Below are 23,927 nucleotides of genomic sequence, written 5' to 3' on the forward strand. Positions count from 1 at the left end.
ACACATGATACATATCAGTCATTAAGAAGGCCTTGCGTTCCTCACACTTATGCTGTCTCTCACCTTTCAACCTCATGCTGCTGTTACCTCTGACTAAAATACTTACCTTCCCCATCCCTCTGCCAGCTCTTCTTTTGGGCTTCCCCCAGTCCCTGATGAGGTAGATGAGGTATCCCTGCTCTGTGCTCCTGTGGTGTGGACAATGGGGATTGGAAGGTGACGGGCAATGAGGGAGACAACGCTTTAAGACGGAGCCCTGGTCATTAGGAAGAGCCACTGTGTAAGAACATCTGTGGTTCAGATTTACCGTAAGACCTGACCCTGTAACTATCTATTGAAAGGAACATCTTGGTGAGTGCCCAGGACAACTGAGTCAGGGCCCAAGGTGTATCCCGAGCACCCGTGGATCATGGGCCACATCTACCCTAAGGGACAATGACCAAAGCATGAGACTATTCTGCCTTTATACTTTCCAGAAATAGGCTGATTTACTTTTCTCTGAAGAGCCTGGACTAAAAAGGACCCATTCCATTGGTCCCTAGAGGAGGCATCACAATAGCATATCTTGGACTGTCTCCTGGAGCTCAGTCCTTCAGGGAGAAGAGCCAACAAGAACAGGGTAGCCCTAACCCCGACCTGGAGGGCAGGAATTGCTTGCTCAGCCACTGGCTTATGTGTGGCCCCAGATAATTCACTCCTCCTCCCCTGGTAGTCCTTTATTCACCTGTAAAATGGGTGTAATAGTTTTTACCTACCTCAGAGGTGTGTCGGGAGGTATAATTAATGGTGGTTAGAATACTTTGAGAGGCACAGATGAAAGGTCTTGTATAAGTACACATGATTATTATGACTAATGGTATTTTTCTTCTTCGAACACACTGGGAGATGGCCCTCTTAATTTGAACCGGCGTCTCAGCTTCCCATTCAGATAAGAGACAGTACAGCCTCCGGGCTGGCCACACAGCAAGCCTTTAATGTTCTGGCAATCCACAGACATCCTAAAAGCGATTTGAATCTCTCTCTTATCCACCCTCTTTTGACATTCTTTCAACATGACCTGACTTGAAAAGTGGCAGTTTTATTTATCATGAATAACCCGTTTACTCCAAAGCATTTCACCAAGTGTGAAGGAAAGAGAAAAATGCTTATTAACCCAGCATGGGCTCAAGCTTTTCCCAGACTGCAGAGAAAACCCAGATATCTGTGAGCCAACAAGGGACAGATTTCCCAAAGTGGAAACCAAAGTGACTTATTAGGGGGCAGTGCTAAGATCATTTGGGTCCTGGGGTTCCTGGGATTTGGGACCCCCGAGAGAAAGGACTTGCTTTGTGGCTCCCACCCAGCCCCTCCAGCCCCGTCATGCAGAGCATGATGTTTATTTAATGCAGGCTGCAATGAGAGTGATGGCCCAAAACGTACCTGCAGAAAGGAAAAATAGTCAATCATCTTAGAGCAAGTGAATAGCTGTAATCATGAGGAGAAAAACAGTTTTAGATCCGGAATTAAATCAAGCTGAGTCCTCTGAGTATGGCTTTCTGCAGTAAGTACCATTACTATGCATTATCGTTATTTGCCAGATAAAGGTAGGAGGACCTTTCTCCATGAAATACATGGGCCTCGAGGCTGTCATCTCAGCCCTGGCACCCCTCCACTCCTCTTGAAGAGTCCAAGAGGCTGGTTTTAGGTGGCACATTTTATCTATCTTCCTGATGAGCTTTGAAGACAGCTTCACGTTGGGTATAATAAGGGATTTGACTAAAATTCTCTCAACAGTCTGAGCTGATCTTGCCCCAGTTCTTTTTTTTTTTTTTTTTTTTAAAGATTTTATTTATTTTGACCCAGTTCTTGAAGAAAAAATCCAAATGGCTCTAGGGTGTCCAGAGCTTATGATGCCCATGAGAAAATGGGCTCTCCCAAGCCTTCCCCAAGGGGTAGTGTGATGTGGGAAGTGAAGTGGGCAAAACTGGAATTTCAAGCTCCCTGCTTCTTGGGTGGTGACCTTGGTAGATTTCCTGAATTAGAGACTGAACTTCTGTTTTCTTCTCTGTAAATTTAAACTTTCCTCTCTGGATTGTTGTCGTGATTAAATAAAAATATACAGGGTATTTAACAAGGAACTGGACACACAGGAGGTGCTCAGTAAAGGTTGATTTGCCTCTTTTTCTCCTTCAGTTCTGCCTGTAGTCCCAGAAAAGAGCCCACAGTACATGGTGTCTATAGGGTTGTAGCCATGTCATGAAGCAGTTAAGAGCAGAAAACCTGGGTTTCAGTCCTGGCTCTGTTACTGAGTCATTATGTGGCTTAATGCAGGTTACCTAAACCCTACCAGCTTCAACTTATCCATTTGAATAAAAGTGATGATAATAGTATCTCAGACCAAAGCATTTCTTTGCTTGCCATTGCTTTGATACTTATATATGAGAGTTTGAGCTTCATGTCTGGGCCAGCCAAGTCTTCTAGTCTTTTGCTTCCCTGTGTCTGCTCTGCTCAGAGTGCTCCCTGCACTCTGTCAAGATGACTGGAGCATGCCAAGTTGGGATGGTGGCCATGAGCCCCCTGGTTGTGGCATTTTGACCCATTCTATACATGATGGTAGTTACCACTGTGGGATCTGGGTCAGTTACAATCCCCCCACCCCGAGTCTGGGTTCTGTCACTTACGGTTGGTGACCTTGGGAGATGACTTTATCTCCTCATCTATAAAAAGGGACTAATGCTATCTAATATTTGCTTCGGGGAATTGTGTTGAACTTTAATATTGGCTAATAGTTGTTGAGCATTTAATCTGTGCTTGGCATACGTTAAAGTGTTTCAGGTGAGTTTCTTCATCTAGTTCCCACAACTCTGTAGGACTGATACTATTATTATCATTCCCATTTTACAAATGAGAAAACTGAAGCTCCAAGAGTAATCAATCTTGTTCAAGGTCATATAGCTATTGTGTAAACAAAAATGGATAAACACCCACATCTTTCTGATTCCAGATGTAACCTCTCAGGAAGATAATGAGATATTGAGAGTATAGTTCATGGTCAGAATAAACTCCTTACTGTGATAAATAGAATATATGGAGTATGGCGAGATCGATAATTCTTTAGCTTTTAGGGATGACCACATGCCCTGAGGATGGAAGCCAGAGACTCGCCTCGATCCCTGCCACTGTCTCTTGCTGTATCTGCTCTCCCAGTAATCATCCTACACTCTCTGGAAGGGAAGAAGGCCACCCTATGGCAAAAGAGCTACTTCCTCATAAAGATTGCACTTGGCTAGCTCAGTGAGTGCTAAATAAAAGAAATGGTTCACTAATCAGACCCTACTGGAGAGGCGATTGTGAGGAGATAGAGATAAAGCACAGTCTCCAGCTCCTATTGGGTTTTCCACTCACTGCCTATGGAATGAGGTTGGGCCTAATGAATGTTCGTAAAGGGTCTTTGAAATTTGTGAGATAAAAGGCTATGCCCTATTTTTCAAGGAGCTTTGCTAATTCTCATTGATCTATTTGTCTGCTATTGGGGATAGAGGGCAATTAAATCATCTGTGCACATCAAAGACATGTTACACCACCTTGCATCCTCACCACCTGAATGCCCTGTGTGTAATGAGAGCCTTATGAATGTCTCTTTTCATTAATGAACATGGGGCTCATCTGGTTTTCCTTACTGGCTCTGGTTTTCATCACCGACTCCTCTTCCATTTATTGGGTATGTAGTTGTGAGGTCCTGTGAATATTTATGTGGGGAGTGCAGGAGGGTTGGAGGTGGAAGCAGAGAGAGGAATGAGCATTCTTCTTTGCCTCTTGCATGCCAGGGTGAGGCTCTTCATTGCCCTTAGTTTGCCTCTGAGTTGTCAGGGCACCCAGCATTTCCACCTTGCAGGATTTCAGATAAGATGCTATCAGTGGTCAGTCAAATGAGGTAGCCGGGCTGGTTAGGTGTACTGATGTGGGGCTATAGGGGATCTGGGCAGCTTGGGGAGACTGAACATTTTTTTTGAGATTTTATTTATTTATTCATGAGAGACAGAGAGAGAGGAAGGCAGAGGCAGAGGGAGAGGCATGCTTACCGCGGAGCAGGGAGCCCAATGTGGGACTCCACCCCAGGACCCTGGAATCATGACCTGAGCTGAAGGCACATGCTTAACTGACTGAGCCATCTAGGCTCCCCTGATATTGTTTCTGTACCTTCCCTAGAAGGTCTACAATACCAGCCAACCCCATAAACTAATTTATGCAAAGGACATTCTAGAGTGGTAGGGAGAGTCCTGCATTTTAACCCAGAAGATTTGAGTGTAAATAATGGCTCTGCTAATTGCAAAGCTGTGTGTCAACTGACCACCTCTCTGAATCTTGCTTTTTTCCTCAGTGATATGGGTATATTCATCTGTCTCTCTCTTGAGAGTTTAGGGGATCAACGGGATAATGAATGTGAACGGTAAGGGGATGTTGGGGAAGAGATTTGTGAATAGTGTCAGGAGAGGTTTAGAGGACTAACCAACGTGCCAGGCCATGACTACATTTTAATGGTGTTTTCTGAAGAAAACACTCTTTGTTGTCCAGTGCAGAGTAACTCCACTTCTGGTTACTCTCAAGTCACATAGGTGAGAAGCCAGTGCCTAGAATAACAGGCAGTGTATAATCACCACTCAAATATTAGTTGATGGGGTGACAGAGTAATTGGGTGTGTAATGGAATGTGATATGTAGATGCCATCTGGGTATTGTGGGAGAGTTTATTTCCTGGGCTCAAAAGCATACCTTTAAGTATAGGAACTCAGGGAAGCCTGGGTGGTTCAGCGATTGAGTGCCTGCCTTCGGCCTAGGGTGTGATCCTGGAGTCCTGGGATCGAGTCCTGCATCGGGCTCCCTATGAGGAGCCTGCTTCTCTCTCTCTGCCTGTGTCTCTGCCTCTCTCCCTCTGTGTCCCTTAGGAATAAATAAATAAAATCTTTTAAAAAAGTATAGGACTCAGATCCATTAAAAATAAATACAGAAAGCTCTAGGTTGCTCAACAGAGAATTTAAAAAATACTACATTATGTCTTCCAGATTACAAACCCAGTATTGTTCTTAGTAATTTCAAAATACAGGTGTTGGTAATTAAACTCTTATCTCCTGGTTTCAAATCTGCTCTTCTATACAGGAGTTGCCTGTGTCTGTGGTTTTAATTTCCCAGTTTCAGTTACTCCAGGTCAACCATGATCAGGAAGCTGATGGTCTCCCTTCTGACATATCATCAGAAAACATCAATAGATGTCTAAAGCTAGGTCACTAGCTGTGTCATTCACTTCATTTCGTCTCCTCAAGTAGGCATTTTATCATCTCACATTCATCACAAGACGAAAGCTGAGAACAGTACCCTAGGGTATTTTGAGAAAGAGAGGGAGAACACATTTATATAACTTTCGTTACAGTGTATTATTATAATTGTTCACTTTTATCATTACCTATTGTTAATCTCTGTGCCTAATTTGTAAGTTAGACTTTATCATTGGTATGTATATATAGGAAGAAACAGTAGATAGAGTTTGGTACTATCTGCCATTTCCGACGTCCACTGAGTGTCTTGGAACGTATCCCCCATGGACAAGGCGGCACTGTTGTACTTGGCTCTGGGGCCAGGGCTCTGCAAATCACCTTTCTCCTTTGCCAGCTGCTCCTAGGTAGCACCAGTAGGTAGAGGAAGGCTGGAAGAGCAAAAGTGGACATGGTCATCCTTCTGGTGTCCCTTAGCATGACCCTAGCAATGCTGCTTCTTCACCATGGCGGGGCCAAGTTAGTCCAATAGCAGCAGGTGAATCCAACTGGCATTTTTCCCAACATTTGTAGAATCGGCCTTGTGGCACCACTCTTCCCTGCCTGATGTGGGCCAACAGCTCCAGTTGGCTAGAGCCTCCTCCTCCAAAGGCTGGACCCCTGCCCCATCAAGCCTCTCCTCCAAGCTTCTAGGTATTATTTACTCACTCCAGTCACTTCCCTTTGTTTTCCCAGGCCTAGGGGTGGGAACTACATCCTGCACTTGTTGCCTGCACTTGTTGCCTGTGATAGCTTAGACTTTTCTTTTTGGCTTTTCAGCTGTTCCAAACGTAACAGTTCTTTACATTAAATTATCTTTATTCAAATAATTACTGTGGTAGTTGGTGTAGTACGGACTACACTCTGACAGGTACCTTGAGTCTTGGAAATTCCTGAGAGCTCTAATGAGAAATCTCTCTATTTGTAGGGGTTGGTGGGTCCTCTCCTAGATAGTCTCCTTTCTGGAAGGGAGGCACAGGGTGCAGGAGCAGTTACATATATGAAGAGGCACTGCTTGTTCCAGAACATTTGGAGAGGTCTAGGGAGCATATCTTCAGTGAAGGATGGAATTACAAATATTTCTCCCCTGGTGTTTAGAACTTTTTCTCTTAAGATTTTTGAGATAAAAAGCTGGAAGAGACTTTAAGGACCACTTATCTAAATTTCTTCATTTTATAGGTGAAGGAACTAAAAGTAGTTGATATTTGCTTGAGTTCAGTTAATTAAAGCCGTTGTCTGGAGTGTATCTCTGATGCTTTTCCTGTGAATTTGTCACAGCATTGTGCCATATTTACAAACTCACCTTGGACAATTCCAAATCAGATGAGTCTCAGGCACACGTGTGCCATTTAGGGTAGTCATGCTTTCTGGGGTGATTTAGGCATGGATAGCTCTTCAGGGCTGCACTCTGAAGTGGCCCTTGTATTCTTTCTGGAAACCTCACACTTTAGATGCCAGAGAGAAATGATACTATGATAATGGGAAGAAAAATGTTTGTTTTGCTGGTTTCTTGCCTTCTAAATGTTCAAGTCTCCTAAGCCTCAGGCTTTGAACCTGTTCTTTAGCTATACTCACTCTTTAGGTGACCTTGCCTAGTTCCGACTTTAAATTCATTCTGTATTCTGGATTTATGTCTTTAATCCTGACCTTTACACTACTTTCCAGACACATAGCCAACTGCTTATGTATCATCTCCCCAGGGATGCCAATAGGAAACTCAGACTTGCCATGCCTGAAAACAGACTTTTCATCTCCCACCTCCCCCCAGGTCCTTCAGTGTTCTTCCTCTTTGTAAGTGGTACCACAACTCATTTTGCTGCTCATATTAAAAAACAAAACAAAACAAAACAAAACAACAAAAACCCTTGATTTTTCTCTTTCCTTCACTTCTACACCCTATCCTCTGCAAACTCTGTGGGTTCTACCTTCAAAATATATTTAGGGGCACCTGGGTGGCTCAGTCTGTTACCTGTCTGACTCTTGAATTCAGCTCAGGTCATGATCTTGGGGTTGTTGGATTGAGTCCTGTGTTGGGCTCTGTGCTCATCCAGGAGTCTACTTGGGATTCTCTCTCACTCTCTCACTGACCCCACCCCTGCTCACTGTCTCTCTCTCTCTCAAATAAATAAATAAATAAATCTTAAAATATGTATCCAGAATCTAACTTCTCATTTCCTCAGTTGCTCAACTCTATCCTTACCCAGACTATAGTCTCCTAATTGGTCTCATGTCACCACTCTTCTTGTCTTTCATTCTATTCACATAACAGCCAGACTTAACCTTTAAAATCGCAAATCAGAAAACTAGAAACACACACAGTGAGCCCTATGATCACTCCAGCTTGCTGCCTGGAACTGCTTTCCAGGCTATAGTGCAGGGAGCAGAATCCAAGCAAAACATGGTGATCTTGCTGAGCTGAGGAGAGATTCAAGTTTGGAGGGGCTAAGGTAGTTAAAATCAGCAAAGCAGAGTAATGAGGGGAAAGGAGTCACACAGAGGAAAAAAATCTTTTTGGGGGTCCCTCTGAGTCTGTTGCTGAGTACTAAACTGTGTATGCATAGGTTAAACCTCTAGGAGACCAAGCAGAGAATGACTTGATCCTAGAAATTGAGAAATTCACGACGCTTATGCCTAGAAAGCTGGAAGATGTTTGGGTTCTAATTAGCTGAGGGGGCAGTATTGAATTCCTGGGACATTTAGTAAAAATCTCAAAGGGCTAGTGCCGTATTTATAGGTCTAAACTAGTCATAAAGTGAAGACAACTTTAGACCCACACTAACCAAACTTAAAAACAAGGCTCAAAAGGATCAAGCTGAACTCAGTAATTTGCTTACCTGACCAGAAGAAAATCCAACACTTTTTATAGAACAAGATTCAACACTCAGTATAAAATTCATAATGTCTAGCTTCCCAATAAGAATGACTAGACATTCTGAGACTTAGGAAAATCTGATTGTAGCTGTTGTTGTTTTAGGGCGTTTTTGCGTTTGCTGCTCTCTCAGCCTAGAACTCCCCTTCCCCAGATGTCTGTGCAACACCTCAATTCATTTAAGTATCTGTTCAAATATTACCTTCTCAGGAAAAGCTTCCCTGATATACAAAATTTTCCTCACTTGGCAATTTCAATTCCTTCATCCTGTTTTTATTTTTGTATTCACAGCATTTGATCATTAGATTATATGTCTCTGACATGTCTTTGCTTTGACATGTCTTATATAAAGTATATATTCAGTTGACACATTAAATAATTGAATGAATTGATAAAATTGAATGAATTGATATTAATATTGAAATTGAATGAACTTATATTCAATGAACTGCATTCAATATCAATGAATTGATATTAAAATTGAATGAAAAAAATTGAATGAATATGATAAAATAATTTAGGTCCCTTTGGATAAGGCTAAAACATGGTAACTTAAATTTCCAATAAATGCCAGCAGGATTTTTCTGCAGATAAACTATAGTCTGGCTTTGTACCTAGTTATCTCATCAAATTTGTATAACCTTACAAAATTTGTATTATATGTATCTATAGATGCCATTGGTTTATTTGTTTAAAAAAACCCACTTATTGATCACCTTATCTCTCTCTCTCTCTCTCTCTCTCTCTCTCTCTGTAGGTAGATATAGTCTCTGTCAGCAAAATACGCACAGTATGGTAAGCCAGGGTCAGACCTACTACCTTGAAACCTTGCATTTGTGTAAGTAAGTGTCTTGTATAACTGTGGTGCAGCAAGATACTTGACCCTAACATTAGGACCAGTGACAGGATCTTCCATGGTTCTTATCATGGCCCTAACATTGCATGAAAAGCAGCAAACCCTCACTTCTGGGCTTCCTTGACTTAACAGATTGTAGACTCCCTCCCTGAAATCTGCTGAGACTTCTGAACTTTGGGCACTCCTTGTGGGAATCAGGGACTGTCACTGATCATTTGCATCATTATGTACCCTTGATTTTGTGTGTATTTTTTTAAACTGAATTTATCTCTTCTTACAGACTTCTACTTTCTGAGTTACTTCAATTAATAGTATCCCTAGTCAACTCCTTCCTTACCCCTGCTTCCAATCAGTGATTGTATTTTATGACCCTGGGGTCTCTGAAATTTCTCCACTTCTCCCCAACCCACTGCCACTGCCCTAGTTCAGACTGTCATCTTCTCTAGTCTGGGAAACTGCAACCTTTTATTCCTCTCACTCATCTCCTGCCTCTGGTCTTGGTCTTTACAATCAGTTCTTGAAAACGAATCACCTCACTCTCCTTTCTTATAACTATTCTCTCTGCAGAATAACATCTGAAGTCCTTGGCATCACAGAGAAGATGGTATTGCATCATGCATGTTCTCTGAGCTGCCAGCTGACTGAAGTGCCGTAGAGTAAAAGCACTACTCTTGAGTCCGAGTTGCCATTCTTTCTAGTCCTTGAACCTGGTCTCACTCCTGTGATCTGGCTAAATTAAACTGCCTAGAGGGGAAGAATGCCAGGCAAATATGACAGCACAATGCAGTCAGTGCCATTATAAAAGCTGACCACCCTGAGTGTTCTGTAGGAAGCAAAGGAATGGATGCTTGAGGGGTGCCTGAGTGGCTTGATCAGTAAGCATCTGAGTCTTGATCTCAGGGTCATAAGTTCAAGTCCCATGTTGTGTTTTATGCTAGGCATAGAGACTACTTAAAAAAACAAGAAGAAATAGATGTTTGACTATGCATCAAGTGGTGGGGGAGGTTGAAGGAAATGATGCTTATGCTGAATCTTAAGAAACGAGTTGGAATTTTGCAGGTGGTCAATGTGTGGGAGGGCCTTCTAGGCTGGACATGTGGTGTGACAGAGGTGCAGAGGTGTCAGGTGGTAGTTTGATATGTCCTGTGTATGAACCTGGGCATATCCTGGCAGAGGCATCACTGGAGGGTTTTAGAATCAGATTTGTGTGTTGAAAGAAGATAGGCAACAGTGTGTGGGATGGATTTGGGCGTACTGGAGGCAGGAACACATTGAGACGACTTCGGTCGTCTAGGCAAGAGATCACGAGGGGGCAGGAATAACATCACTAGCTCACATTGATTCAAAGCTTGTCATGTTCCAGGCACATAGTAGGCTTCCATTTTATCCTAACAACCTTCCTATGAAGTGGGGAAAGAGGCAGTTTGCCCAAGGTAACATAGTAGTAAAGCTGAGCTGGAAACCCAGGTAGTGGCCCCAGAGCTCACGTTCTACAACACAGGGGATGGAATCTTAGGATATTAAATAATTAAGGGATGAGTCCCATTTTCTTTCCAGAACAGTCCAACTCAGAGTGCTTGATCTGGCTTGTGTGAGTGTCACCAGAGGCCAACCCATCTTCCCCTGGGCATTGAAGACCATGAGTCAGGCCATCTGGGCTGACAGCTGGGCTGGTTTTGTGTTTCTTCAGAGTTTTGCTTGCTTTGCTTCTGCTTCATTACCCAATGCCACAGGCTTTGAATTATGAGAGTTTCTGTGTCAGGCTGTTGCCAGCAAGATGCATGACAAATGCACTCTCGAAGTTGGAAGGAATGCTCCCTGTGGACAAAGTGTAGGGTGCATATGGCTTCTGGTCCAAAAATGACAGCATTTGAGATTTACTGCCAGTCTCTGGAAGGCAAAGCAAATGTGAAGAACTAAAATGGAAGGAAATGAATTCTCAGCACCACAGCTCACCAATGGGGTAGGTTTTTAAGATCAAAATGACAAAAATTGTTGAAGTTTGTGTTTCCCAGATCACTTCTACCTAATAGGCTCTACCTAATAGAGATATGAGTTACTTTCTGGCTTTAAAATCAAGCACACTCACCACCTGTTAGTGATGACTGTATCATCATGTGTCTTTTGCCAAAATAGGCCTGTTTCTGCTCCTTTGGCAGTTGCCTGAAGCAGAAGCAAAGCAAGCGCTTTCTGCCCCTGGACGCCGCCGAACAAGCATCGGTAAAGTCTCCCCTCCCACCACCGTCATGTCTAAGTCAGAGTCTCCCAAAGAGCCCGAGCAGCTGCGGAAGCTCTTCATCGGAGGTTTGAGCTTCGAAACAACCGATGAGAGTCTGAGGAGCCATTTTGTGCAATGGGGGACACTTCTGGACTGTGTGGTAATGAGAGACCCCAACACCGAGCGCTCCAGAGGCTTTGGGCTTGTCACATAGGCCACCGTGGAGGAGGTGGACACGGCCATGAACTCAAGGCCGCACAAGGTGGACGGGAGAGTCGTGGAACCAAAGAGGGCTGTCTCCCGAGAAGATTCTCAAAGACCCGGTGCCCACTTAACTGTGAAAAAGATTTTTGTCGGTGGCATTAAAGAAGACACTGAAGAACATCATCTAAGAGATTATTTTGAACAGTATGGGAAAACTGAAGTGATTGAGATCATGACTGACCAAGGCAGTGGCAAAAAGAGAGGTTTTGCTTTTGTGACCTTTGACGACCACGACTCTGTAGACAAGATTGTCATTCAAAAATCCCATACTGTGAATGGCCACAACTGTGAAGTAAGGAAAGCCCTATCGAAGCAAGAGATGGCTAGTGCTTCGTCCAGCCAAAGAGGCCAAAGTGGTTCTGGAAACTTTGGTGGTGGTTGTGGAGGTGGTTTTGGTGGGAATGACAACTTTGGTTGTGGAGGGAACTTCAGTGGTAGAGGTGGCTTCGGTGGCAGTCGAGGTGGTGGTGGATACGGTGGCAGTGAGGATGGCTATAACAGATTTGGTAATGACGGAAGCAACTTTGGAGGTGGCGGAAGGTATAACGATTTTGGCAATTACAACAATCAATCCTCAAATTTTGGACCCGTGAAATAAGGAAATTTTGGAGGCAGAAGCTCTGGCCCCTATGGTGGTGGAGGCCAATACTTTGCCAAACCACGAAACCAAGGTGGCTATGGTGGTTCCAGCAGCAGCAGCAGCAACAGCAGCAGCAGCAGTGATGGCAGTGGCAGAAGGTTTTTAATTACTTCCAGGAAACAAAGCTTAGCAGGAGAGGAGAGCCAGAGAAGTGACAGGGAAGCTACAGGTTACAACAGATTTGTGAACTCAGCCAAGCACAGTGGTGGCAGGGCCTAGCTGCTACAAAGAAGACATGTTTTAGACAATACTCATGTGTATGGGCAAAAAACTTGAGGACTGTATTTGTGACTAATTGTATAACAGGTTATTTTAATTTCTGTTCTGTAGAAAGTGTAAAGCATTCCAACAAAGGGTTTTAATGTAGATTTTTTTTTTTTTTGCACCCATGCTGTTGATTGCTAAATGTAATAGTCTGATCATGACACTGAATAAATGTGTCTTAAAAAAAAAAAAAAAAAAAAAAAGAAGCAAAGCAAGCAGGAATTCTCCTTGAGAATCTCTGTAAGTATGTGAAAAAACTCCACCAGCTCTGGTGTCCACATGACCCGACTGGCTTGCAGGCCTTCTTAATGTGACAACATTTTCCAGGGGCCTTGAGCCAACAAGACTCTCTGTGTCTTGCAGCCTGAGTCTTCTGCCCCAGCCCACATTAAATAAGCAAAAATCTTTAAAAATTTAAACAAAAATTAAATTTTTAAAATTTCAAAAAGTTTCATCGGCAGCATTTTCATTGTGTTCAAATCTGTAAATCTCAAAGAATCACTTCTTCGCTTCTAGCAGGACTCTGACCAGAGCCACCTTATCTGAGAGGTCTTCCTGGCCACTGAGTAGAAATACCAACGTTCCTTTGCCCTGCTCGCATCATGACTCCCTAAGCCGGTTGCCCTGTTTATTTTTCTCCATAACACTTATTAACACTTGATAAGTTCATTGTTTTCCATCTATTTCTCCTTACTTACAAAGCTTCATGAGGGCAGGAACTTTAAGTTGTTCACCGATCTATCCTCAGTATCTAGAATGGTTCTTGGCACATAGTAGATGCTCAAAAAATATTATGGAATGACTGAATGAATACGTCGCAGCTGACTTCTTTTTTTTTTTTTTTTTTCGCAGCTGACTTCTAATTACATTAGTCTATCACATATTCTGAGCCCATGCTGACCTTTAAGCTGTGTACATACTCAAAAGCTTTCCATTTAATTAATTCCTTTTCTAATATCTTCCTGGCTGCTACATGTTTGCACTCCTGACATGTGGCAGAATTTTCTTTGATTTTGAGAATCCTTGCTATTGTCAAAGACTTCAGCCATTAGAATGTACAACACGATCCTTTCCTTTTCATTTGTGAACTCCTTTAAAAAAAAAATCTCTACCATTGTTTCCATCGAAGGATGCTCCTTTCCTTAATAATCTTAGCAAAGCCTTCAAACTCCCAAGGCAAAGGAAACAAAAGCAAAAATAAACTATTGGGACTTCATTGAAATAAAAAGCTTCTACACAGTAAAGGAAATAATCAACAAAACTAAGAGGCAGCCTACAGAATAGGAGAAGGTATTTGCAATGACATATCTGATAAAGGGTTGGAATCCAAAATATATAAAGAGCTTATAAAACTCAACATCCCCAAAACAAATAATATAATTAAGAAGTGGGCAGAAGACATTAATAGACATTTCTCCAAAGTAAACATCCAGATGGCCAACAGCCACATGAAAAAATGTTCATCACTTACCATCAGGGAAATGCAAATAAAAACTACAATGAGATATCACCTCACACTGTCAGAATGGGTAAAATCAACAATACAAAAAGCAAGAGGTGTTGGCGAGGATGTGGAGAAAAATGAACCCTTGTGCACTGTTGGTGGGAGTGCAATTTGATGCAGCCACTGCAGAAAACAGAATGGGGTTTCCTCAAAAAGTTAAAAATAGAGCTACCTTCTGATTCAGCAGTGGAGCTACTGGGTGTTTACCCAAAAAATATAAGAGCACTAATTCAAAGGGATACATGCGCCCCTGTGTTTGTAGCAGCATTATTTACAACAGCCAAGATATGGAAGTAGCCCAAGTGTCCATCAATTGATGAATGCATAAAGGAGACGTGGTATATTACTCAGCCATAAAAAAAAAATGACATCTTGCCATTTGCAGTGACATGGATGGAGCGAGAGAGTATAATGCTATAATTAGAGAAAGGCAAATACTGTATGATTTCACTCCTATGTGGAATTTAAGAAACAAATGAGCAAAGGGAAAAAAAGAAAGGCAAACTAAGAAACAGACTCAACTACAGAGAACAAATTGCTGGTCATCAGAGTGGAGGTGGGTGAGGGATGGGTAACCCAGGTGATGGGGATTAAGGAGCACGCTTGTGATGAACACCAGGTAAGTGCTGAATCTCTATACTGTACACTTGAAACTAAGGTAACACTGTAAGTTAACTAACAGGAACTTAAGTAAAAACTTAAAAAGCCAAAAAAAAAACAAAAAACTATTTGAACATAGCAACATGCCCTAACAATATGTCAGAGAGCAAAATGACTATTAATACCACCTCGTGCTGGTCAAGAGCACTTTGGCTCTGGAATTCAGCTTTTTTTTTTTTTTAACATTTTATTTTTTTATTCAGAGAGAAAAAGAGAGGCAGAGACACAGGCAGAGGGAGAAGCAGGCTCCATGCAGGGAGCCCAACACGGGACTCGATCCCAGGTCCTCAGGATCACACCCTGGGCTGCAGGTGGCGCTAAACCACTACACCACCGGGGCTGCCCTTTGTTTTTTGTGTGAAAGTTTGTTCATCACAAGTTCACAGATAGCAGAGCTTCTCTCCTCCTGGATGTGCATCATGTGAAGCCGCTATCCCTCACACCAGGCCTCTTCACTGTGCTTCTCGGAGGCTCTGAAAAGTCCTGCTTCTTCTCTGTGCTCCTGCTGTGCCCTCAGCCCGGGATGGCCTCTCTGGTCCACTTGTCCAGCTCAAGCTCCTCTCCTCCTGAGGCTACCCTTATGGCTCCAGCCCACCACACAGAGCCTTCTCGTTCTTTCCTCTCTACTGACTGGCCTTATCTCTTCAATGAGGATACAAGCAGCAAGATTCCATGGAAGAAACCCTTGGACTTAGAGTCAGAAGGTCAGCTTTGGACCTCCTCTCTGCCTCACCTTGGGCAGCTACCTCTGAACCTTGGTTTCCTTCTCAGTAAAACAGGGATCACCATTTGTTCCTGGACAATTGATGCAACTGTTTTAGGGTCAGATACGACCGTGTGGGTATAGGGCTTTGCAAATGATCCAGCCTTTGCAAGGATCCCAGACATTACCATCATGGGATTTTTGTGTCCTATGCTGAAGAAAAAAAAAAAAACATTCTATTATTTTCCTTTATTCTACATCCAATACTCTGAATACTGCTGTATCCTGGTACTGATTGTGTGGTGGCTTTTCCCACATGAGACAATTCTGCAACAGGAGCTGGGTGTCCTACAATTTACTCAATCCTGACACTATCTACTTGGAGAAACCATCAGGTCTCACAGGTTAGGATTCTAGTCCCAGAAGACTGTCCTCCCTGCCATTTCCAACTTCAGGTGCCAATTGAAAGCATCTGTGCATCTGACTGGCTAAAATCAGAGGTTGCCACAACGCTTTCTCTGGTTTGATTAATTTGCTCAACTGGCCCACAGAACCCAGGAAACCAGTTTATTTGCTAGGTGACCTTATAAAGGATATAACTCAGCAACAACCAGGTGGAAGAGATTTGTAGCGCACGTATGTGGGAAGGGGTGTGGAGCTTCCATGCCTGCCCTGGGTGTGCCACCCACCCAGTACCTTGATGTGTTCATCAACACAGAAGCTCTCCCAGCCCCGTCCTTTTGGGTTTTTGTGGAGGGCTCATACCCAGGCACAGTTGATTCAATCACTGACCACTGGTGATTGACTCAACCTCCAACCCCTCTGCCCTCCCTGGAGGTGAGAGTCGGGGTGGTAGTGCTGAAAGGTCCAACTCTCTAATCATGTGGCTGGTTCACCTGACAGTCCCCATTCTTAGGGGTTTTCCAAAAGTCATGTTATTAACATAAACTTAAGTGTGATTTGAAAGGGGCTCATTATGAGTAACAAAAGATGCCTTGATCGCGTCTAAGGGTTTTTTGGGAGCTCTAGGAGACCAAAAGATATATATTTTTATTACAAATCACAAGAGCACAGTGCTGCATCTAGAACAGCATGGCTCATGCCAAGAACTTCACATGAACCTCAGCTGAAGGGTGATAGCAAGTGATGGAATATATTCTGCCGACAGTTGCAAAATAAAACTCCTCTCGGATTGGCTTTGTTTCCTATATCCACTGGGCCAGGGTGCTGAGAGAGAGAGGAAGATGAAAAAAGGGAAGGTGACTTTCAAAGAGCTGTGCATTCAGTCTGTATAAACTATGTGGTATATGTACATTTCCAGAACTCCTTGGCAGATTTGGAATATTCGGTCATTCACTCTTTCATGTATTCATTCACTAAAGATTTGTGGAGAGCCTGTCATGCCCTGGGCACTGGGGAGACAGAGAAATCAGTCCTATCCTGCATCACAGCCAGGTGGAGGAATCTGGCATGTGAACAAGGTGGGTGTGACAATGGGGATATGGGAATGGAGGGGTCACCTGCTCAAATCAGGGGGTTGTCAATTATCCTTGGGGTATTGTTTGCATGCAGGGTCAGAGGGGATGGCAGGCATGCGATGGCACATGATGGTAGGCCAAGAAAGCATCCAATGCAAAGGAATGGGTCTGACTGGATTATATTTCTGCACCTGCATTCTCAGTCACTTTAGGGCTGCTGCTGGTTTCTCAGGGGTCAGGGGGCATGGATATTGTCTCTGTGACCTAAACTAACTTCTTTTGAGCCCCTCTCAGCACACTACCTTGGTGGAAAAGGCTGAATGAGGAAGCCTACGTAATGAGCCCTTGTGTCTCTTGGTTGTGACGATGCTCAGACACGGGCCCAGCTAGTTGAGTCCACCTCAAATTATGGATGATTTGGGTTTTCTAGACTGCTGCTGGGGTAGGTGGAGAAGCTCAAAGCCTCTTAATCAGGGAAGCCCATTTCCCTTTTTCTTTTCTTTCTTAACTCAATAAATCCAATAGAATTTTAAATGTAAAAATCATATATTATTTAAAGCAAATAAAAATGAGCATGGGTATGCTCATTGCTCCTGGAGGGTCACTGCTTCTAGTTCTCTTGGTAGACAGAGCCAGGAAACACACGGATAGATAATAATCTTTACGTATCCACAGATTTGTATTTTTCTACTTACCCATCTGCATCTATATGAAGCTAAACATGAGTTTACACTGATGTCCTTGACTGTGGCCCAGTACTACGTGGGTCATTCTAGCCCTCCCTCCTTGCTTGTCTGAAACTTCTTTCTTTAACACTGAGATACCTGCTTCCCACAACCTACCATCCAGTTCCAGGGTACAAACAGAGCAACTTTGGATTCATTCATTCCTACTTCTCGGAGAAACAACTTTGGAGTAGAGTTGGTGTACAGTTCCCTTGTTCTTTAGCCTTACCGTTTCCAGGCAACACAATCTTCTCCAGATTTTCTCAAGCTACTTCAGTTAACTTCATTCCCAGCCCCCCTCTCCAACACACACAGCCTACAGTGCACCTCCCTGTGTTAAAATTATTTCAGACCACTTGACTTGGAAGAAATAGTGTAGGTTGGTTTGTTGGTGAGCCTTGACCCCTGACGTTTCTCTCAAGTAAAGGTTAGGACTTCAAGAGCATTTCACCAGACATGGCAGTCTTCTAGAGGGTTTCCGCAAATGATAAACCCAAGTTTTTCACATATATTTATCATTATAACAGTTTTCCTTGCTTATTCTGGAAAAATGTGAAAATGCTCATACTCTAGAAGGTGTAAAGAGTAAAGTGGGAAGAGTCTGAACTCACTATGGAGAGATATTTTCTTATTCCCAATAACATGTCTATCATATTCTAAAAACTATTGTTTTGAATAGTTTTTACTGAAGGAAAAACAACTTTAAATGTCCAGAAGGTAACTTTGAGAAAAATCAGTCCACAGTGGTCTGGAAAACATCAGTTTCTCCTGAGAGGGTGAGGAATTTTTTTTTTTAATTTTTATTCATTTATGATAGGCACACAGTGAGAGAGAGAGAGGCAGAGACATAGGCAGAGGGAGAAGCAGGCTCCATGCAGGGAGCCCGGCGTGGGATTCGATCCCGGATCTCCAGGATCGCGCCCTGGGCCAAAGGCAGGCGCCAAACCACTGCGCCACCCAGGGATCCCGAGGGTGAGGAATTTTAAAAGATGAGATGTGCTCGAAGACAGATGGAAGTGGAAATTTTCTAATTTCCCCCATTTCGGCCAATCCTCTGGGGTGGCTGTGCAGTGAGATTTTCCCTCCACTTAAACTTTTTCTTCCAGAACTGAGAGCCTTTTCATCCTTCCTTTCTCCAGGCACTTTGCTTTGGCACATAGTGGCAACTCAAGAAATAAGTGTGGAGCAGCTAAAGACTAGACCTAGGTCAGCCTTGAAAACCTACTTAATTTCAGAGTTATTTTCTACTTGGCAATAAACACTTTTATCTTTCATTTTTTTTTTTAGTGGCTTGATCATGACCATTTCATGCTTGGCCCCACACTCTTCCCTCCCTCCAAAGCCACTTGCAGAGCACTGTAGCAGAGCTCTGCTGCCTTTATGAGCTGGGCTCCACCCCAGGGCGGCTCAGTGCCCCCTCCACCCATTTTACTGGCTGCAGAATGCTTGTACTTTGGTGTCTTGGTGTCTTTAACAGCGAGTTCCTTTTACTCACCAAAGGAAGAACCACAAGAGGGACTTTTGCCAGAAGTAGAACACTTTTCTCCTCCCTTGCTCCAAATCCATCAATTTACACAGAGGGTGTTTCAATGAGGAAAAGCTAATAAAGGTCTTTGCTTTGGCTTTTTTTCCCCTCCCAGGGAAATAGTACTTATAGCATATAGAGCCATCCCATCTGGTGGACCAACTGTCCTAAAGACTTGCCCTGCTTCCTCACGGGGTAGTGAGGTCAGAGTGCTGTCAGGGCTCAGGGAGGGAGCAATCGGGTGCTAGCACAGTGCTGGGCTCATTGCAGGGCACATCTCTTCCCTGGGGTTGTGTGTCTAGATTTGTAGCAGGAAGCTGAAGGGGGAGCCTTCAGGGCAGCTGGGTGACAGCAGCAGGGCCACCCTGTTCAGTTGAGCAGGTTGTTTCTACACAAGGCAGTGTGTCCCGGAGATGGAGGGGCAGGGAGGTGGAGAGTATTGAAATGAAGCCTGTGCCCTGCTCACCTGTCCCCTGGTGTGGGGCTGTGTCTGAGTTTCCCAGACCTGCTACCAGACTAACGGACTAACAAACTACCACCAACTGGGTGGCTTAAAGCCACAGAAATTTTTCCTCTCTCGTTCTGGAAGCGACAAGTCTGAAATCAAGATGTCAGCTGGGTCTGTGTGGAGGTTCAGAAGGGGAATCTGTTCCATGACTCCCTCCTTCTGATGGTTGCTGGCAATCTTTGGCATTCGTTGGTCTGTGGCAGCCTAACTTTAACCTCTGTGTCCATCTCCACACAGCCTTTTCCCTGTTGTGTCTTCTTCTTTTTTTTTTTTTTTGTAAGGACACTGATCATGTTGGGTTTGGGGTATAGTCCACCTAACCCAGTATGATCGCTTCTTGACTAACTACATCTACAAAGACCCTATTTCCAAATAAAGTCACATTCTGAGGTTTCTATTAAACATGAATTTTGGCGGGGGAAGTGGAGTTGTAGGGTGACATGCAACTCCTACAGGCTGCATCAACCTGAACGAGAAGGTGCCTTTTAAAATTTGCCGTTGCCAAGCTGTATCCTCTGCCCTTTTTCTAATGTGGGCAAAAGTGCCACTTGAGCTGGCAGGGGTCCAGGAGATCTTCTCTGGAAGCAACCAACCATGCAGGATCAATTAGTTGGCAAGTTTATAAAGCAGAGACCCTGTCTGATGCCTCCTTGGTAATTGTCATAGCTTGTATGGTACCCTGGGCTCCCACAGATGTCTGTTGCCACGACGGTAAAGAAACCTGACAAGAAAACCTCTGATTCCAGATATTACACAATGTATTTTCTCTCCTCTCCTCTCCTCTCCTCTCCTCTCCTCTCCTCTCCCCCTTCCCCTACCCCTTCCCCTTCCCCTTCCTCTTCCTCTTCCTCTTTCTCTTCTCTTGTTCTTTCTCTTCTCTACTTTTCCTTTTTAAAGCATAGGTGAGTAGTCCTTAACCTGTTTCATCCTATAGTTTTCTGCTTCTCTGGTGGTTTGGAAGTCTCTTAAATTCTCATGGGTTAAGTGAGGTAGGTTCTAGTTCATCACTGAGTTATGCAGTGTTTCTCAAAGTGTGCTCCATGGGATCTTAACACCATAAAAATTGTTCCAGGAGAAAAGGATTTTGTGGTCAAAGAGACCTAGGCAACTATGTGTTTACTATGCTCTTCCTGGAGATTAGCAATATCTTATACTGGCTTTATAAAGGTTTTGACAAGTCCTGTAGTGAAGAAACGTATTAAACTTTGTTTAATCTTTGTTTAATCCAGGGTATCTCAAATTAACTTGACAACAGAGTCCTCCGCACCCCTTATTTTGTGAATGAGTAACACCTATTAAAATCCATGGACCTAGTCTCTAAGCAATAAACTCAGAACCACTGGAGAGTGGTTAAGAATATAAATGGTGAGGGGCACCTGGGTGGCTCAGTGGTTGAGCATCTGCCTTTGGATCAGGATGTGATCCCAGGGTCCTGGGATTGAGTCCTACATCAGGTTCCCCTCAGGGGGCCTGCTTGTCTCTGTCTCTCTTTCTCTGTGTCTCTCATGAATAAATAAATAAAATATATTTTTAAAGCATATAAATATTGAAATCAGGCTCAAATTCAAAACTTAGATTCATTAACTTTGGACAAGTAACTAAACCTCTTTGACGAAGTTTCCTCATCTTAAGATGGTGTTAAAATGACACTTCCTTTATAGGATTACTTGAAATAATGTAGATAAAGTACTTAACACAGAACCTGGGATATAGTAATGAATATATTAAACACCTACTGTTAGATTATCATTTATTATTCTATTATTGTACAGTCTTATGGCATTGTGTATCATTCTTACATGTCATTTGAGGGAAATGACAATATTGATTCTAATAAAGAAGATAAAGTTTTCAAAACCCTTATCTTTTTATAAAAATCTACTCTAGAAGGAAAGTTTTTTGTTGTTGTTGTTGTTGTTCTTTTGTTTTCTCAGCTTCTCAGAACTCTGGGGATTGACATTCACCAAATCCAGTTCTTCAGAACCTGAGGAAGTCTCCTTTATGTGTCAATCATTTGTGATTTCTTAGATCAGGAGCCAGTTATGTCCACCTGGAAAAAAATTAAGCCCAAAGTGTCAAAAGAAGTTCTGTATTTCAGAAGGCATTTTTCTAGTTACTGGCTTACCTCTGAGAGTGTTGGGATTGGAGTAGGAGGGAGATAGAGCAAAGAGATCGGGGGGAAATGACTTGACAATTCCTGGGTTCCAGAAGCACTGACCTGTCCTTTTCCGACACATGTACCACAGAAGATGTTACAGAGTCCACTGGCAACTTGAAGAAGGCAGAGCATAGTTTCCAGCACACTGATGCCCAGGAGAATGGAAAGCAAATCATTCCAGAAGATGATATGCTCAGGCTCCTGGCAGGTGGCCCAGGTCGGCTGGTTGAATAAGTTGTCCCTGCAGGACAGAGGAAGAATGCTAGCCTGGCCTTGAGGGACAGGAAAGGGAGGGAACTGCTACCTACACATATAGAGAAGCATGAGTCTAACACAGGTGCTTACAAAGCTTACAGCATCTTGTTGCTCTCATCTTCATAAAGACAGCAGATTTATTATTGCCCATTGGTTGGAGGGTCGAACATATCATCTTTCCCTCTATTTTTTTTAATTTTTATTTATTTATGATAGTCACACACACACACAGAGAGAGAGGCAGAGACATAGGCAGAGGGAGAAGCAGGCTCCATGCACCGGGAGCCCGACGTGGGATTCGATCCCGGGTCTCCAGGATCGCGCCCTGGGTCAAAGGCCCAGGCCAAACCACTGCGCCACCCAGGGATCCCTCATCTTTCCCTCTAATAGCACAACAGCTCAGCAAGGCATTGTAGGTACAGATGTAGCCACACAGGAGAGCATATGGAGAAGCAGGAAATTGTGTGATACAAGATTTTAACTGCTGTACAGATCTTAGAGGCAGTTAGGAGTGGTTAAGAGCTTGGGCTTCAAAATCCCATGGACCTAGGTCCGAATTCCAGCCCCTTCACTATGTTCTAGGTAAGTTTCCTAAATGTTTCCAAACATCAGATTCTTTATATCAAAAATGGGGTTGATGATGGCATTAATTCCATAGTGTGATTGGGAGGATCAGGTAAGGTGTTAGCACAGCCCTTGCCATGTAGTAGGTGATATATTTTAATTAAATCCCAATCATTATTAAGGAAAGGGGAGGTCTGAGGGGTCTCAAGTAACTGGAGAAGACTTCAGAGAGCTGGAGTCACCTGGCCTTGAAGGAGCAGCAGCAGAGGGAAGAGCAACGAGCTGTAAGAAGACATAGTGAGTAAGCAAAAATCATAAGGCAAATTTAGTTGGACAGAGGTAAATGGAATAGGTTTTTCAGGCCATAGTTCATGGGGCTGTGTATTATTTGATATCCCTGTCTCTATCTCTACCTTTACCCATATATCCATATCCATTTCTATTGGGTTCCCAATGAGATCACAAGTTTCTTGAATGCAAAGTTTCATGGCCTTGTCAGCACTTTTACATTTCACAGAAACCCTTTGGCAAATGTCTAAGGGTTGAAGGGCAAAATGGAAATGGGATACTTGTTGGAGGTAAAGGGTGCTGGATAGGATTTGGAAGCGGGTGATGGCAGTCTAGGTGAACAGCAGTGGCCAATTCAAGATATACTGTTGAGGGAGGATTGGTAGGACTTGGTGATGGACTCAATGGAGAAAGTAAGAAAGGAGAAGAAAAAGACGACTCACAGGTTGTAGGTGCCATCTAATGGGCTGGGGATGACCAAGAAAGGAGATTTGTGGGGGAACAGCAAGGGGTTTGGATGTATTAATACTGAAATGCTGTGAGGTGTTCAAGAGGCAATTTCAAGAAGGCTATTAGGTATTTGGGTTAAGAATTCAGATGAAAGATCTAGGCTAGAGATAAAGATATTGGGATTATTTACATTTATAGATGGATGGTTCTGAAAGCCATGGGGACAGATGTGATCTGCTAGGGAGACAACACAAAATGAGAAGAGAAGCAGGGTCTCTCTCAGTCTTTGGTGCTGGGTTTCTTATTCCTTTAGGAAAATAAATGGGTATCTCAGGGCCCAGCCATATCAGGATATTTGTGCAACCCCAAGTGTGGTAATTGTCTCTCCAATTAGAATATAAGCACCTTGCAAATAGGCAAGTTGCCTTATCTTTCCTCTGTACTCCTTTCTCACATGATGGTGCCTAGCCAGTACTATGCAGGTCCTCAGCACATACCCAGTTGAATTTAATGATTAAGGTTAAAGAAGTCAAGCTATTGTATTGAATACCACAGATGGATGTAGCTTCATTATAAGCTATTGTATTGAATACCATAGCCACACTAGGGCTCCGTCTTGGCCAACCGCCTCCTAGATACTCCTGCTTTGGGAGCAGGTGTGGAGAGAGGAACAAGGGTGTGACTGGAGGTAACTCGCCACATTGCGAGGCA

General features: G+C 43.3%; 1 pseudogene; it reads left to right on the forward strand.

The window, feature by feature from the left end:
• The first annotated feature begins 11,222 nt into the window (after window positions 1–11,222).
• On the forward strand, window positions 11,223–12,205 carry LOC140615603 (heterogeneous nuclear ribonucleoprotein A1-like; annotated as a pseudogene).
• The last annotated feature ends 11,722 nt before the right edge of the window (window positions 12,206–23,927 follow it).

Source organism: Canis lupus, chromosome 23 (genome assembly GCF_048164855.1).
Source record: "Canis lupus baileyi chromosome 23, mCanLup2.hap1, whole genome shotgun sequence".
NCBI lineage: Eukaryota > Metazoa > Chordata > Mammalia > Carnivora > Canidae > Canis > Canis lupus.